The following is an 18,887-nucleotide window of genomic DNA, read 5'->3' on the forward strand; positions in this document are numbered from 1 at the left end:
GAGAGATTTCACTTTTTCATTGAAACCAAAACCCCAGGTTAAGTTTTTTGCCTGAATTTCAGTACTGAGAGGGATTTTTCTGCACAACTCCACTAACAACTTTAACAAGCAATTTCTTTTACTTCCCCATAATCAGGTTTGAAATGAACTTCCTAAACATGGGCAATTATTATGTAAATATATGTTCAAAGGATTTTTCTCCTTTAAAATAAAGATTATCCATGAGTAGAATTAAATGGTTTCTCTCCCCACCCCCCCTTCATTTCCTTATTGTATAGGGATAGCTCAGTGGTTTGCATAGTAGCTTGCTAAACCCAGGGTTATGGGTTCAATCCTTGAGGGGGCCACTTAGGGATCTAAGGCAAAATCACTGCTTGGTCTTGCTAGTGAAGGCAGGGGGCTGGACTCCATGACCTTTCAGGGTCCCTTCCAGCTCTATGAGCTAGTTATATTGCCATTTTATTATTATATAATTTTGACTGTATTATTAGCTACTAATACTACTATGCACTGGTGGTTCCCTGTTTCTGTTGCTGACATATAATCACTTGAATACAAAACCACCACTTCCTTATGATCAATAAGGTCATTATAAAATGCGGAACATGGCAATTTGAGCTCTAATGGAAGCATTATGCAGGACACTGTTAATATTGCACCAAGGAGTTACCAGTGACATCAGGCCACAGACATCCTAGATGACCTGGGGCTAATCACCTCATCCTTCTGTGCCTCAGTTCCTCAATTGTAAAAGGAGAATAATAAGACCAGAGGGATATTTGTAAGGCTAAATCTAAAATTAGGTGCTCCAAGAGTGCTATGCTGCTCTTCCAAAAGTTTCCAGGTCAACATTAGGATGCATGCAGTAGACAGACGGAGAAGAAAAATCCTCTGAAGCTTTAGTTTTGTCTACAATATTGATTTGCTGTCTCATTCAGAAACAAAACTAGATGACTGAACACCGAAGGTGAATTTGTTCAGTGATGGCAATCAGAATTACCAGGATTAAAAAGTGAAAAACCATATTGTAGTTAGTAGCCAAGAGGATATGGAATTTAAGGCAAGTTTTCCTCTGGAATGGCTTAAATACCATGATAAGCCTACAGAAATTATACAAAACATCATTCTCACACACATCAAGGCTAAATAGATTCTTAACATTATTAGTGTGCCCCAGGTTACAGTTTGAATGCAAATGTAGGTTTCCAAGTAGGAATAAATAGCTATTTATATTTTTAGATGAATCATTGGTAATGGATGTTGTAAATCTTGGTCAGTTTAAGAATCAATGAAAATGTTCACGCTCCCAGGAAAATACTGATTGGGTCTAAAGACTGTCAGCACACAGGTTACATCTCTTATTTCTGGATAATTTAGTTTAAGGATCAAAAATTAAATGAGATCATAAGTAGTTGATGATTTAAAGGACTATGGAATAGGTAACTGGTGCTTTTCCCTAATGCCTGTAGAAAAGGTTTACCACCTTGTTATTGGGCTAGAGCTTTTAGTAAAGGGACAAAATGAGTTTGCAATTAGTAAGTTGCCAGTATGATTGTCCTGTGATGTGGATGTATATTATTTAAGTTGAGTTCTTAATATAAAGGCTTCTTGTCACCCTAATAAAACTTGAATTTCCTTGAAACATGGAAGAAAACTGCTCTCAATCCAATATTGCTAGTTATTTTGAGAGTAAAAGTTTTTGTTTTTTTTTTAAATTTTCTAAATATATTAAATGAAAGTTAGAGATACAGTAACAAAGACATCTTTTTATTGCAACCCAATTGAAAACATTACACAAAATTCTCAAATGTGGGTGCCTAAATTAAGGAATTTAAATTCAAAATTAAATTAAAGTGGCCTGGTCTTCAAAGAGGTGCTTTTCTGGTCTTACAGGCTGAGCTGGAAGGACAATCAATTTACATATGCTGGTATTTATGCTTAAAGGACAAATGTATCCTCATTTTTTCCAAGTGCCTTTCAACAGCTCAAATTATGTCATTTTTAAATGATCCTGGAGATCAGGAAAGGGCGTGGTAGAAATATTAAATGATATATCAGAATAGGCTTGCTAAGTCATTCTTAGGGGAGTCTCTTAATAGTTTAGAACCTTAGCTGGTGATATGAGGAAGTTCTGCTTTTAAGCAGAACTCTCTTTAATTCAATGGGAAACTCTGGTTGAAAATTGATGGCAAAACAGGGCCCATTGTTACCCCTGAAGCATTAAGAGGATGAACTGCATGATCATTTCTTGTGTTCAGTAGTTAATATGGTCTTGATTGTTTGAGGAGGGGGAGTAGAGATAGTGAGCCAGATTCTCAACTGGTGTAAATCGGGGTGACTCTATTCAAGTAAATGAGATCTGAAGGGAATGGAATCAATGAGAATCTGTCCCAGTAATTACTTGTGAAGAAGTTACTACAGATTTTAGGTAATTAGTAAATCAACCAGCCCAGATTAGTTATAATTAAATTTTGTTTTAAAAATAAATTCTTCCATATCCTTTCCTCCATCCTGACCAGATCATTCTGCCCTAGGCTTCTGTTCAGTGGCTATTATCACCTGGAAAGGTAAGGAGATGTCTAGCTCTGCTTTGGGACAAACATTTCATGTTTTATAAGACATGTAATAAATTCCTTAGTTAAGGCATGATGGAGATTGTTAATGAAAAGCATGTTTGCTAATATTTGATAAAAATCAGTCTGACTCCTTTATGGGAAAATGGGGATGTGCCTTTAACCCCAATGGACTTTATGTACCTTTTAGAAGGATAGAATGGTTTTTTTTAATGTTCTTTTAAACATCTTCCTATATTGGTATCATTAATGTTGTTTTTTTAATGTTTATAATTCAAAGTTAAATTAATCAAGCTCTTGATAAGTTGGTGAGAGCATTTCCTCAGGAGGAGCCTCATGTGGGCTTCTTATAATATCTTTTGAGGAATCTGGGAGGCCAGGATGGAGGGCACAACTAGATCTCACACATTCAGATATTTGAAAGCCTGGGAAAATAAACTGAGTATGTGACTATCCAAAAATGACTGTCTGCTTGCAAGCACTGCTTCAAAAACCATTACCAAAAATCATGATTGATATTGAAGTACAGTAGAAACCTGAATGTTCCCTCTTAAGCTTCATAAAAGGAAAGCTAGCTTTTTTTCGCTGTAGTGCCGGAGATGAGGGTTGATGAGAAATTTTAGATATAACTGATGCGACTGAGGATACAAACCTGTATTCATACACAGCAAGGTACTAGGGAACATGAGTTCCTGGGTGTTCTGGGTGGTCTTGCAATCTAAGGGTATGTCTTCACTACTGGCCGTATTGGCAGGCATCGATCGATCCAGCGGGGATCAATTTATCGTGTCTGGTCTAGATGTGATAAATTGATCCCCAAGCACTCTCCCATCGACTCCTGTACTCCAGCTCAGCGAGAGGCATAGGCAGAGTCGATGGGGGAGCGGCAGCAGTCAACTCACTGCGGTGAAGACACTACAGTAAGTCGATCTACTTACGTTGACTTCAGCTACGTTATTCACCATTCACCACCCCACCCTCATAGGAGGGTTAAGGTGGGCTATAATAATGATGGAGGGGTTGGCTCCCTGCCATACCATTTAACCATAGTAGTTGTTTTCTGCAGCACCTGTACGTTCAGGCATGCGTTCAAAATAGGTTTTGTAGAACAAATGCAGCCTCAGTCTGCTCCCTGCAAAAGGGCGGGTTAAGGCATAGGGCTGCCCCTCATTCACAGGAGATGAGTCAGTGGCCACGCTGACCCTTTTGCCACAGTTTTCATTTCCCTCCAGAAATTTTTAAGTGGGGAGGGATAAGTCAGTGGTTTGAGCATTGGCCTGCTAAACCCAGGGTTGTGAGTTCAGTCCTTGAGGGGGCCACTTAGGGATCTGGGGCAAAAATCAGTACTTGGTCGTGCTAGTAAAGGCAGGGGGCTGGACTCAATGACCTTTCAGGGTCCTTTCCAGTTCTATGAGATAGGTATATATCTCCCCCACTATAAAGCACAGTAGCCATCATTCAGCCAGGCAAATACCCTCCTGCTTAAAGGGGCAGGGCAGTCATTCTGCAAGCATCTAAATCATTGCATATCTCAACTCACCTTTTAATGAACATAAAACTGAGCTTGGAGGAGTTTACTGAAGAAGTTGAGAGTCCTAAACTGGTATGCAATAAACCAATATTCACATATGCAGCTTTAATTTTTTAATCCAATATCAATAAAATAGTCATCAGAGGACCTTGCATCCTTGTTCCCACAAGGCAGCCTCAATTCTTCTCTTTTATAGATTTAAAATTCAGAGACAGATTCTGCAGCCTTCTTTTTTCTGTTCTTATTTTTATTTATTTTGTTATAGAGATTTGTGGGGTGTGTTTGGACTTTCTTGAATGATTTATTGTCTGTTTTATTGCCAGTCTGTGGCCGAGTCAGTGTGTTATTGAATTATATGGCTCCCAGAGCATATTTATAATTGAATTATAGGGTGTCTTATGAGTGTTAGAGAGCTGTGAAGCGGAGTGGGTTTCTCATGGCCAAAGTTTGAATGTGAGAATCTGTGTCTCAGTTAGAAAGCTACCTGCAAGAATCATACCATTTGACTGCAAAACAGGGTGGTTGTAGTTTTTGTTTTGGTTTGGTTTTTTGGCAAAATTCAAAACACTTGAATTGTTTACAGTTAATAAACCTTGACTTCTTGCCTAGGTATATTCATAATTGAATGCTCCATTGTTACATCCAGTAAGATGTTCCATTGTGTACGATTCCCGTTTCAAGATTAAAGGGTTAGGAATGTCCAACAAATTGAGATCTCATTATTCTAATGGTTATTATAAGAGAAATATGTAACTAAAATACAATTAGCTAACCTGCATACTGGGTATTAATTCATCAGAAATGTCAAGTACAGTGAAATTCAAACTGTATCAACTCAGTAAAGAAATAATGTTGAATTAAAACTTAATATGATATAAAAATGTGAGGAGGGAGAACACTTTAGGTAATTCCACGGAAGTTAATTTTAAACTACTGTAGGAAATTAGAAAAATGGAAACCACTCAAACCCAAATAAGAGAATAATTATACTAATGTAAAACTATTTAGTATACAACAAACTTATTTCGGAAGCTGTATCTTCTGAAAACGTATGTTTTTGAGCGAATTGTTCCCCTCTTGATGCACAAAGCAAGTGGCAGTCTATAGAATGCACAGTTTTGTGCAGCTGGAGCAGAAATACAACATGAGTTATGCAACCTGCCACACTGGCAAATCTGAAGGTAGTTGAAAACTCTAACTTTCTCTTTTAGCCGTATTCTGCATTATCTACCAAGCAGTCCAGAGCACTACTTCCTGAGGTCTTGAACCATGTGACCCAGAAGTTCTGCCTCTGCGGAACTCTGCAACAAGTCTACAGGGTTCTGCGGGAACTGGACAATTAAAGTTCTTAAGTTTGCAAAGTCAGAACAGTGAAATCTTCCCTAGTATTTTAAAAGGCCTGATGTTACACCAGTATAAAAACAGTGTGATCAGAATTAGGCCTGGTGTCCATTCGCCATTGACAAAACAGCAGCATGAGTGGGAAAGGCAAAGCAGCAAGATCAGACACCTGAAGGACACATTTTCAAAAGCAGCCAGTGATTTGGGGCACCTGATTTTTTGGATGCCCAGCTGGATCTCTCATCACAGCTGAACATTCAGTTGGAATCAATGGAAGCTGCAGTTGCGAAGTACCTCTGAAAATCAGTACCAATGTGCCCCAAGATAGGCACCCAAAATCAATGGCTACTTTTGAAAATTTAGCTGTTTCTTTGATTAAAACAAAGAAAAGGAAGTTTTTCTTCGCACAATGCAGTCAGCCTGTGGCACTCCTTGCCAGAGGCTGTTGTGAAGGCCAAGACTGTAACAGGGTTCAAAAAAGAACTAGATAAATTCATGGAGGATAGGTCCATCAATGGCTATTAGCCCAAACGGACAGGGGATGGTGTCCTTAAGCTGGGAATGGACGACAGGGGATGGGTCACTTGTTGATTACCTGTTCTGTTCACCTCTGAAGCATCTTGCATTGGCCACTGTCGGAAGACAGGATAATGGGGTAGATGGACCTTTGGCTGATCCAGTATGGCTGTTCTTATGCTCGTCAATCTGCAGAATAGATCTCCATCCAGTCATAAACAGAGGAGTGTTTCCATTCTGTGCATAGCCATTGCTAGGAAAAGTGTAATGGCTGAGACTTGCATATGTCCATATATAATGTGTGCCCACTTCTTGTGTTTGCACAGTTTCAGAAACTTTAGTCATTTGCACATCATCTGAACTGCACATGTTCTGCAGATATGTTTGAAAACTGACAACAATTAACAGATTGTGACCTATTCTCTTGCAATCTATAGAATGTGCTGTATGTTATACAGCATAGTACAGAACATTTCAATTTACTATGGGTTGTGCTGAATGTGTGGGGGTGAGGGGGGATTCAAGTAGATTGTGAGCCAGCAATCTGCATAGCATGCAGCACATTCTCTTCTAAAATTGCAATATATTCATAGCAGTACTGATTTCTTCAGTAGTAGTAACATGGCTCTAAAAAAAGATTAAAGCAGTAAAATCCACACTCTGCAAATATATTTTACCTAAAAGAGAGCTGCTCCCAGAGATTCATTTTGCAAATTATCCATATTTTCCTCTTGCATGTGACCTGTTTGTTTGTGTATATAATTTGTGAACAAAATTATCTCACACCTCTTTGAGAGTAACCTGAAGTGTTCTATTTGGCTGAATGGCAACAGTATTATGTTTTTGCAACAGTCTTTACTGACATACTAAAATATTAGGAATGCTTTCAAAATCTCTATTTGCAGGTTTTGGATACCTGTTCCCTTACGCTTTCAAAGGAATTTTTATGAAAACATTCAAACTATCCAAAAGGATGCTGTTGTATCTTTTCAGAAATGCTTTTTGACCTTCTTCGCAGTGTGTTTTAGCAGATGAGTTAGATTACTGACCTCAGTAGAAATGATTTCATTATATTTTCAGCTCACTAAATTATCAAACAGAAGGAACTTGCTATGACAGTTGAAGAAACAATGTTCAGTGAATGTTACTCAAAGGTCACTGCTTTTCTTCAAATAGTTTGTTCATAGATGTCACAAAAAATGACAAACAAGCTCTAGAGCTGGCCACACGCTATGTATTAACATATTTTGAAAGATGATGGTGAAGTTTCTCAAATATATGTGATTAATACATTTTTCTGTTATTTTTTACTAGTTTTTTGCCATTGTTCTTTTTATTTACTTTTTTGGTTGTTGCTGTTGTTAACTATTGATTTTTTTTCCCCTCCAAAATGAAAAGCATAAAGCATGGTGACTTAATGCAGCTATCAAAGGAATCACAGTTCTGGGCTTTGCAAAATAATTATGTTATGCCGTGCTTCCTTGGAATTAAACAATGTTCCTATACAGAACATAACAGATTTCAGAGAAATGAATGGGTGAAGCTAATTCAGAACAAACACACTATCTCTACACAGACCCAGATCTAGAAGAATACCTCCATTTGAGCCAAGCAGAGTTTAGAGAACTGGAAGTGTGTACCTGAGCTGGAATATTCCTTTGAATAGTTCCTTAAATAGTTCCTCTGCCTCCTGCTCCACTTACCTCTCAGGACAGGATGCTTTAAGGTCAACAAGATCCAATGTAACCTACTTTTTCCCCACCATTCCAGCCCTCCTCCTACCACATTCTCTTACTCTATTTTGTATAATCTTCCTCACCCCAAACCCTGCCCCAGGGACCTCATTCCATTCTGCCTCCTTATTTCCCTTTCCCCCAGTCTCATCCTTCTCCTTAAGTGGTCTGTCTCCTCAGGCTCCTTTCCCTCACAATACCAGCGCACCTTAGGGCTTGTCTAGAAGAACCCTTAGCGGACAGCAAGCCGAGGTGTAAATCTGTCACACACAAAAAGTTCTTTAGTGCGCATTGACCTGCTCTCATTTCAAAACACTATAGAACAAAGTGCAGTGGGGAGCATTCAGTGCACAGGAGCAGGGTTCATATGAACACTTGTGTGCAGCATGCTAGTGCACTGTAGATTTACTCCCCAGCTTGCCATGCACTAACTGTTCATCTAGATGAGCCCTTAGTGTCTTCCATGTTAACATAGATAAAACATAAGATGGGGTATTAGTTGGTGTCTACTACCGACCACCAAATCACACCAGGGAACAGAATTGCCATCTCCTTATGCACCTATCTATAATGTGTAGGGAAAAAGGCTGTGTGACCATGAGGGACTTCAGTTTGAGTGACACATGCTGGAGGTTTCATGTTGGTAGTATTAAAACATCCTTGGAATTTTGAAACATCATAGATTACAATTTCTGTACTCAAATTGTTGTAGCTAACACAGGGCAATTCTTTATTAGACCTTGTCTTAACAGTTAGATCACTGAACTAAAAATTAATGTTAGCTTAAGTGCAAGTGATCATGACTTGACAGCATTTATAATGTGTAAGCAGAATAAAGTCCAGACCAATAATATATATACTTGGTGCATTAGGGCCAATTTTACAAGGCTGAAAACAATTATGAGCCAGAACAGCTGGGAGGAAGAATTTAATCAGAAAAATGTGAATGATAATTGGGAATTATTTAGGAACACCTACTACACCTTACTAAAGTGCCTCAAAAGCCCTAATCCCACAGCTGAGGATGGAAGCTGTGTTGGTTAAAAAATGACCTGGTTCAGAGGGGATGTAAAGGCAGCTGTAAAAAAACATTATATATAAATAAATTATATATATATTTTATATATATATATATATATATATATATATATATATATATATACACATACACTATATATATAATAGAGCTAAATGGGGAAAAAGGGAACTTGATAGTAATTAATATAAATCAAAATTAGTTATAGTAAAAAATTGATAAGGGAAGCAAAGGGTCACAAGAAAAACACTATGGCTAGCAAAGTTAAGGATAATAACCTTTAAAAGTATAGTAGGTTTAAAAAAAAAAGAATCCTCGCAATGGTATTGGTCCATTACTAGATGAAAGTCACAGAATTGTCAATAAGAATGCAGAAAAGGCAGAAGTGTTCAATAAATATTTCTGTTCTACATTTTGGGGAAAAACAGATGATATAGTCTAATATGGTGATGACCATACTCTTTCTGTTCCACTACTACCTCTGGAGCAGGGATCTCAAACTCAAATCACCATGAGGGCTACATGAGGACTAGTACATTGGGCCAAGGGCTGCATCACTGAAACCTTTTCATACAACAATACAAAAGTATAGTAAAAAATGAAGAGTAATATAGTATGCTATTAAAAGTCAATGTATTAATACCTGGGTAGTGTCATATCCAGTGATGGATCACTGGATAATGAGATCAACGCACGAATATCCAAAGCAAGCCAGGCACTTGGCTGTCTGCGTGTCAAAGTTTTAAACCACCACAACATCCGGATGTCAACAAAACTGCTTGTGTACAGAGCTGTTGTTCTTTCATCTCTTTTGTACGGGTGCAAAACATGGACACTATCTAGCAGCTCGAAGCATTCCACATGCGCTGCCTCCGCAACATCATGAAGATCCGCTGGCAAGACAAAGTGCCCAATCTTGAGGTCCTCGAGAGAGCCCAGATGACAAGCATCGAAATGATGATCATGAAGTCACAGCTACGTTGGACCGGTCATGTCAGCTGCGAGCGACATCACAGAGCACCAGCAGCGCACAACCCATTGTCCGGGAACTTCCCATGCACCATCCGTAGCAAAATGTGCACCTCTAGAATTGGCTTGTATTGTCATCAGAGGTCACACCATGAGACCAACAATAGATGATCTGCACAGATTTGTCATCATCAGATCGCTGGACTACCAAGAGATTAACTCCTTGAAAACTGTAATGCAAAGAGGGGAGTTTAATAGAATATAAACACCTGTAACTATTCCTTATGTGGTCAGTAACACTGATGATGATCTACACTAACAGTCTATCAACATAGCTGTAATGGCAGGAACTTTTTAAAGTATCTAACTATTCATATAAAATACATTGCCACTTTTAACAAACATTCTTCCCAGCTACTCACAGCAAAGAATCATATATGCTGAACTTCATACCTCAGACTGCTCGTCTACTCCATGAGGCCCCACCCTTGCCCTGCCTCTTCCCACCCTTTCCCCCCTCCATTTTAACCCTTTCCCCAAATCCCTGCCCCGGCCCCACCTTTTCTCCGCCTCCTCCCCTGAGCGTGCAGTTTCCCCTCTCCTTCCCCATCCCTCCTGGAAAGTCCTAAGCACTGGGAGGTAGGCGGACAATTTTTGAAAAGGGTAAATGGGATGAACCAGATATTTATGGGCCAGTCAGGCTGAGACCAATCCCAGGTAAGATAATAGAGTGGCTGTTATGGGACTTGATTAAAAAAGAATTACAGGATGGTAATGTAATTAATATAAATCAGAATAGGTTTATGGAAAATAGATCCTGTCAAACTAACTCGATTTTTTTTTTTTAAAATGAGATTACAAGTTTGGTTGATAAAGTTAATAGTGTTGATGTAATATACTTAGACTTCTATAAGGACTTTGACTTGGTGCCACAAAACTTTTTAATTAGAAAAGCTAGAAGGATAAAACATTAACTTGGCACTCATTAAATGGATATAAAATTGACTTTACAATAGGTCTCAAAATGTAATCAAGAATTGTCATGGACCAAATGTGCTTACAATGGCATCCTGCAGGGATTGATTCTTGGCCTGAAGCTATTTAACATTTTTATCAGTGACCTGGAAGAAAACTTCAGATCATCACTGATGAAGTTTACAGATGATGCAAAAATTGGGAAGTGGTAAATAATGAAGACAACAGGTCACTGATTCAAAGTAATCTGGATTGCTTGGTAAATTGGGTGTAAGCAAACAATATGCATTTTAATGTGGCTAAATGTGTACATCTAGGAACAAAGAATGTAGACCATTCTTACAAGATGGGGGACTCTATCCTGGAAGCTGTGACTCCAACTAAGATTTGAGCAGCATGGTAAATAATCAACTGAAACTTCCAATCTTACACTGGCCAAAAGAGCTAATGCAATCCTGGAGTGTATAAACAGGGGAATCTCAAGCAGGAGTAGAGAGGTTGTTTTACTAGTGCAACTGCTGCTGGAATGCTGTGTCCAGTTTTGTTGTCCACAATTCAAGAAGGATATTGACAAATTAGAGAGGTTTCAGACAAACTCAAGAATGATTAAAGGATTAAAAAACATATCTTATAGTGATAGACTCAAAGCGCTCAATTTATTTAGCTTAACAAAGAGAAGGTTAAGAGGTGACTTGAATATTGTCTGTAAATGTGGGGAACAAATATTTAATAATTTATACATATTTAATAATGGGTTCTTCAGTCTATCAGAGAAGGGTTTAACCTGATCCAATGGCTGGAAATGGAAGCTGGAAATAAGGTGTAAATATTTAACGTTGAGAATAATTAACCATTGGAACAATTTACCAAGGATTCTCCACCACTGAGAATTTTTAAATCAAGATGGGATGTTTTTCTAAAACATCTGCTGTATGAATTATTTTGGGGGAAGTTTGATGGTCTGTGTTATGCAGGAGGTCAGCTTACATGATCACAATGGTCCTTTCTGGCATTAGAATCTATGAATCAATTAACAGAAATCACATTTCACCACACCTGCCTCTCCAAGTAGCATCCCATCTTCTTTACCCTTTTACTTCTGAATGTATCTAATAACTGCTGCCTTGAGTTTCTCTCCTCCAATAGTATCCATGATTTCCTCCAGTCTGATTTCAGCCCTCTTCAGTCTATTAAAACTGCGCTCACCAAAGTCTTAAAAGAGCATTTCCTATCCTGATTCTGATGCCTCTGCTCCATGTTCATCCTCCTTGATCTCTTAACTGCCTTTGATACCAGCGACCACTTTCCACTTCTTAAAATCTTGTCCTCTGTAGGAAGTTTTGGCACCATCCTTTCCTACTTCTTTTGATTGATTCTTCAGTGGGGGGCAGACGGAGTACTGGGGGAGGATTTTCTCTCTCTCTAAATGGGATCTCACAAGGCTCATTTCTTGGCTCCCAATACCACCATCCTCTCAGTTGCTCAGGCCTGTAATCTGTGTGCCATCTCCCGAGTTAGCCTCCTCTCTAAACTCTCACATTCAATCTGTATCTAAGTCTTGCTGCTCCTGTCTATATACAGTTTTAAAGATTTGGCATTTTCTCTGTCTGTCCAGACTGCTAAGACTTTTGTTCTGGCCCTTTGACTATTTGCTTTGACTGCTCTCCTCCTTTATGGCCTTCGCACCTGCCTTTTTGCCCCTCTCAAGTCTACTTAAAAGCTGCTGCCTGTATAATCTTCATGGCTCATTGATCTGACCACGTCATCCTTCTGTTTGCATCCCTCTGCTAGCATCCCCTTCTCTACCCCGTTAAACGCAAGCTCAGTGACTTGCCTATTCATGGTTTAGCCCAACTCTATTAATCAAATCAACTAGTTTAGCAAGCCCTCAAACCATGCCTTTGCTCTGCCAATGATGTTTGCTTTGATCACCCCACCACCACCACCATTCTCTTCTCCTTCAAGCACCTCCATGTGTTGTCCCATGCTACTCCCTAAGCATGAGGAAAAACTCCTCACATTTCATTAAGCCACTACTCTATCCTCCTTTGAGGAACTCCTTAAAGCCTGTCTGTGCCAGGATGCCTACAAATGACTCCCACCTGACATTGGTTAAGCTAATGATGAACTGTGACTACTGCTTTTTTCCAAATTCTGTTCACTTCATTTATTTTTATCTAATCCTCCAACCACCCCATCCTATTTGTCTGTTTCACCCACTATTGCAGCCCATTTGACATGTAGATTGTGAGCTCACTGCCAGTAAGGACTGTTTTGTTACTTGTCTGTGTAACGCCTAGCAGGATACGGCTCTGATCCTTAATTCAGTTTCCTAGGTATTACTGTAATACAAATAAAAAACAAACGATAATCAATAATAGAAGTATTAGAAAGAATGATATTGCTTTCATACTATGGCCTGATCCTGCTCTCCTATAAACTGCAGGAGTTGATTTGCAATGAATATTAGTATATGTTCCTTTTGGGTTATAGCTCTTAAAATGCTGCCACAAGACAAATTAGTCAGATGCATGTATTTATTGTCCTTAATAAAAAATACATATGGCATCCAGTCAGAAAGCTCCAAGGTTTTCCATTAATCAATAGCCCCTCAAAAGCAAAAAATATTGTACTGCATACAACTCCTTAAGACTTTATGCAGAAAGCCTGTTTTACTAAACATTCAGAACACCAAATTGTAAGAGAGAGACCTCCAAGGCCTGGTCTACCCGGGGGTTGGGGGGAATCAATCTAAGATACGCAACTTCAGCTATGAGACTAGCATAGCTGAAGTCGATGTATCTTAGATCAACTTAGATTGACTTACTTCGCATCCTTGCAGTGCAGAATCGATGGCCGCCGCTCCCCAGTCAACTCTGCTTCTGCCTCTCGCCCTGGTGGAGTTCTGGAGTGGACGGGGAGTGTGTTCGGGGATCGATGTATCACATCTCATCAAGACGTGATACATCGATCCCAACAGATTGATCACTACCCGCCGATCCGTGTAGACATACCCCCAGACATCACACTGATGTTTATAGACTTGGAAGTGTCTCATGAGAATTACAGCTGAAGACACGTGGAGTTGAAACATTTGCTACTTTCAGGTACTTGCATGCAAATAGAGGACATTTTAATACATTCTAGCCCTTCCATAGTTTGGGGATTTTATTTAAGAGAAATTTATTTAATTATCTGTGGTAAATGTAATAGAAGTCTCTATCATTTTCTAATTGAAATTGACATTTTTCTCTTTTTTGTTTCGTGGTTTTGATTGCATATGGATTTGCAGTATCTAGTAAACAGTGTTTAATGGAGTTTTGTACATATCTAAATAGAAAATAACAGCTCACTGAATTACGAGGATGTGCTACCATTATTGGGTTCTGGTGAAGTCATAACTCATGAAAGCAAAGTGTGAGTGGTTGATGTAGTCACCAGAACTTTAAGATGAAACCAGGGCCCCACAATTCAATGTTTTCTTGTTAATTTACATAAACCCATTAGGGCACTTTAAATGAAGTTGCCACCATACTTGTGGTAGATTATACACTCCTCTACCTTGGCAACAGCATTAAAAGCAACCTTAGTGATACATTTATCCAGGCTCCAGAATGCCAGCTCCATCTTCTTCATGGCCTGGTATTTCCCACTCCTTTCCCAATGACCTCCCCTGACGCTACCCACTTTTTTCCATCCTTCTCCCTCTTCAGACTGATGCCTCCTCTCTGTTTGTTTCATCAGTCTATCCTTTCTAAATGCTGCACCACACTGCCCACATCCATTGCCAGCGTAACTCTTAAGCTTAAATTATTTTTCTTAATTCTTTTACTGCTGTGACTGGGATCCCAGGGGAGCCAGCTGAGGTCACTCAGTTAGGGTGAACTGCAAAGAAGGGGGAAGACAATCCCCAAAGCTGGTGGATATTCCAATACTTAGATTTACCAAGCTAGCACTAAACAGTTTCTGTTATACCTTACTGGTTAATCAGAAGCCCGAAACACAGTTCCCTTAAAATAACCCAGCCTCAGGCCTCCACCTAGTTACCCAAGTCAGATATGATGAAAACCTTATTTTGTCATATAAAAAGAAAGGTTCTACCAATCCCAAAGGATCAGACACATTACCTCCCAGGTTAATGAATATTCCAGATCTTACCCAAATACAAGCTTATAGCCAATTCTTATCAACTAAACTAAAATTTATTTAAAAAGAAGAGAGAGAGAGTATGGTTAAAAGATCAATACACATACATGAGTTCAATTCTTGAGGTTCAGATTCATAGCAGAGATGGTGAGCTTTGCAGTTGCAAAAAGTTCTTTTAAAGTTTAGTCCATAGGTTATAGTCCAATGTCCAATATCAAATTCAGGGTGTTCCAGATTAACTGGGATCTCAATCTTACAACTCAAACTTCTGCTGATGAAGCTTGAGCACATCTGAGATAAAAAAGGATTGGGACCCAAGGGTCTTTTATACAGTTTATCCACTTGACCATACAGTCCTGGGTAAACAATAAGCTTTTGATTTAACCTTCTGTTTTCTAAACCTCACCGGTAACTAATTACACAAATTAACATATGGCAATTTATCTATTAGGCAGTCTATCACAAACTTCAAAGAGACATATAGACAATGACATTTTCACCCAAGAGTCATCTCAATGTTAATATTCCTTTTTGATCTCTTTATTAATAGTTATAGTGACAGATATTTCCTACTGTTTACATGACTAATGTTTATGAGGACACACAGACAATTAGTATCACTTCTAACAATATAGGTTTGCATTTAAAAGTTCTAGCCAATCTAACATTGAATGGCCCTCATCATTCTAACATGACTTTAAAGGTTGGCTTTGTATTGTACTTTGCATAAGATTTGTTGCAATTTTATAACGGTGGTAGCAATAATGATTTGCATGATTATATTTTAATTAGACAACGTCACAACTTCTGAATCTGTTTTAGGCCCCAGTCTAGGATAGTACTCAAGTGCATGCTTAAAACCATTCTTGTTCAGGACAGCATTCAAGCACATTCTTAATTTTAAGCATGTGTTTACATATCATTGATGGGACTTAGTGCTTAAGTGTTGTCCTGTACCCAGGATGCTTCCCAGAACAGGGGCCCTGGTGCGCACACACAGATGAGATTGAAAAGGTCCAAAGAGGAGAAAAATATAATTAGAGGTACTACATGCTTGCATATTGCTGAGGTTTATTATGCCTGCCAAAAAGAGGGAATGTGACTGAACTATTCAGAAATAAGGGTGGAAGAGTGGAAATTGACTTCTCTGCTTTTCACCATGGCCCGTTACACAATACTACTTTGTAGAGTCTTCCTGCCAAATATCTCAAAATATTTTGCAAACATTAATAATTTAACTCCCATAAGTCTACGTAAAATAAAAAACAAGTGTTCGTGCAGTGAAATTAATGGCAGATAACTTTAGGCAGTGTGGCAAACCCAGGCAAAATGGCTACAAAGAGAGGGGTAGGAATTAGTCCCAGGGGGGTTAAAAGGCTTCTCCCTATCCATTGAGGAGAGACAGCCATGAGAAATTAGGTTCAGCTGGAACAGGGGTTACTAGGGAACTAATTTGGTTCAGCTGGCCCCAATTGCTGGTGACCTTTTTAAATCCTCCCTGGCAGGAAAACAGAGTGGGAGTGAGAGTAGTAGCCAGCAAATAGGTGCAGCAAGGCTCTGCCCTCTTCCAGCAAGGGAGACTACACTCCCTCCCCAGAAGGGGAGAAAAACAGCAAGGGACTGACTGAGAGGAGGATCAGCCAGACCCTGGGAAGGCTTTTACTTTGCCCAAGCCTGTGTCTCCAAGGCAAAAAGGGACTGAGTCAGCTGAGGAGAAGTAGGTACTTTGCCACATGAGATAAAAGGGAAAATTTGTGCATACAGTAATGCAGACCTGTGGAATTCAGTGCTTCAAGAAGTTAGATCAAATACTGTACTGGAGTTTAAAAAAAGCAGGAACTTGTATAACTGTGACAGGGTGCATCTGGCCCTTCAAGCCCCCGTGTTTGAGGCCCCCTGGTCCTACCACACCCCACCCAGGAAAGGGACAGTGAAGAAAGACAAATACATGGATACTAAGACAAATACTTAGTATTTATTCTTGACTCTCTAACAATACAGGCCTACATGTCAAGGATCCTAGTACCTTGGCTTTGCTAACTATCTACAAGCAATAGCCCTGTTGTTCATTTCAATACTCTTCTAATATGTCCTTAAGAGTTGCTTTCAGGTCAAGCAGCCTGCTGCTACAGCATTTCTCAAATGCAGTCACCAGCAGATTTTTTGCAGCTACAACAGCCTCCAAAGCCTGGGTGGAGATTGGGGGAGTGGCATGGGACGGAGTTGCCCTGCCAAACTGTATACATTGATGGAGGGGGGGCACAATTAAAATGTTTGGCAGCCCCCCAAACAGCTTGAGTCTCAGCCCCCTGGGGCAGGCCATGCCCCTTACAATCAGTTTCCCCTCCTGGAAAGCAACAGCTCCTCCCTGCAGTGCTGAGCTGTTGCTCCTGAATAGCTATTACCAAGGCCAGCGAGATGTGCTGCCTTCATGTTTGTGCTGGTGCTGCCAGCAGGGATTGGTGCCCTGCAGTGCTCAGCCTCCATGGGGACTCCAGGCAGCACCTCTGAAGACATGTGGGGCCAGTGTGCGTGGCTCTCGCTGAAGGACTGGGGGAGGCAGGGCCAGAGAGAAGGTTTGTCAAAGTGGCCACCAGCAAGAGTTGGTGGCTGCACTCTGTGGTCACCAAGAAAATTGTTGTGAGAACCCCAAATTAAGAGTCGTGCCCCTGAGAGGCCATTTAGCACAATTGATCTCATTATTACAGCAGGACTCCTAAAGGCACAGTAACACAGAGCATATTCACTAAAACGAAGGAACAGTTCTGGCCTGTTTGCTCATTTCCATGTAAAGAATTCAGGCTACTGCTTCCAAAAGACATGAAGGAAAAAGTAGGTGATTGTAGGAAGAAAGACCAGATTATCAAGAGTTCTTGTTTGCCTAATGCATATGGCCCCAGGCCAGGGAGTCAGAATCTCTAAAAGTGAGTGGATATGAAGAAAAGTAATGCAGCTCTAATTAGAGGAATGTTCTTTGAGAAAACATTGAGCAGTCTCTCTGAGTTAATGTAATATGAGAGTGATTAGTATGTACAGAATGGAGAAATACAAAAAAGAAAAACCACAGAGCAAGAAAATGATTGAGAGAGCATAAAGTCTATGGCATTTGTATATTATTTCAGAAGTAAAAGACCCCATTTATTCATCTCCTGTGTATGCTTGAGTGAGTTCTTCAGATGTGTGAAACTGTGACTCAGAGATGCTTGGTATTTGCAGAAGGTAATAATCAGGTAAGAAGAGCTTTGTGCAGTTTAAAAACTTGTCTCTTTCACCAACAGAAGTTGGTCCCACATTGTGGGTTACAGTAATTTGAGGATGTTTGTCAGGGAAACAAAAAAGGTTATCACCTCCAAAACTCAGGAATCATCAGTGTCACCAAAGCCAAAATGAAAAAGCAGCTTAGAACTGTGTATCAGCAAAAGTCACACACATAAGTGTCAAGATAATGTCTCCCATTCTTGAATAATCAATTTTTTTTTACTATACAGGCTTCTGTTTAAAAAACAATAAATTAGAAGAAGAAAAACCTTCCTCTGATGCTATTGAGGGTCTTCCTCTGATTGTTCCCCGTATGGCTCAGTGCTCTGTACCTGACTGTGGAAGCTTTCCATTATAAAGACTTTTAAAGTATTATAGCAGACATTACAATGTATTGAGTTATCTGAACACCTCCTGTATTAAGCACATGATTAGTTTAGAAAAAGTAATGTGATCACTTCTGACAAATCATTGTTAATATTTCAGATTGTGTAACTTCATTTTTGTTTGACGTCATCAGCATATTATTAATATAGTTATGCAATCATTTCTGTAAATTACTCCAAGCTGTAAAGCAAAATAAACATACAAGTCATCAGTGCCAGTCCATAAAGTGGCCAGCAGGGGATGCAGTAAGAGCGCAATGGCTACACTTTCCTTTTTCACTGAAGCAAAACCTTATACACACATACAGTATGTCCCCAGCTCCTTACTGATCAAATCCCCAGTAGGATTAAATATCATGCTTGTGTATCTGGTGATGCTAAAAACAGCTAAAATGTTTCAATGGAGAACTTAGTTGTATAAGT

General features: G+C 39.5%; 1 long non-coding RNA gene across 1 annotated transcript in view; it reads left to right on the forward strand.

Moving 5' to 3' along the window:
* LOC120373660 overlaps nt 1-18,592 on the forward strand; it is a 41,911-nt gene extending 23,319 nt beyond the window's left edge. Inside the window, exons 3-4 of the long non-coding RNA XR_005585632.1 lie at nt 17,943-18,050; nt 18,309-18,592. This is a non-coding gene — a long non-coding RNA (uncharacterized LOC120373660). The remainder of the gene's footprint in view (nt 1-17,942; nt 18,051-18,308) is intronic.
* Nucleotides 18,593-18,887: the final 295 nt, after the last annotated feature.

The sequence above is a fragment of the Mauremys reevesii genome, linkage group 10 (genome assembly GCF_016161935.1).
Source record: "Mauremys reevesii isolate NIE-2019 linkage group 10, ASM1616193v1, whole genome shotgun sequence".
Lineage (NCBI taxonomy): Eukaryota > Metazoa > Chordata > Testudines > Geoemydidae > Mauremys > Mauremys reevesii.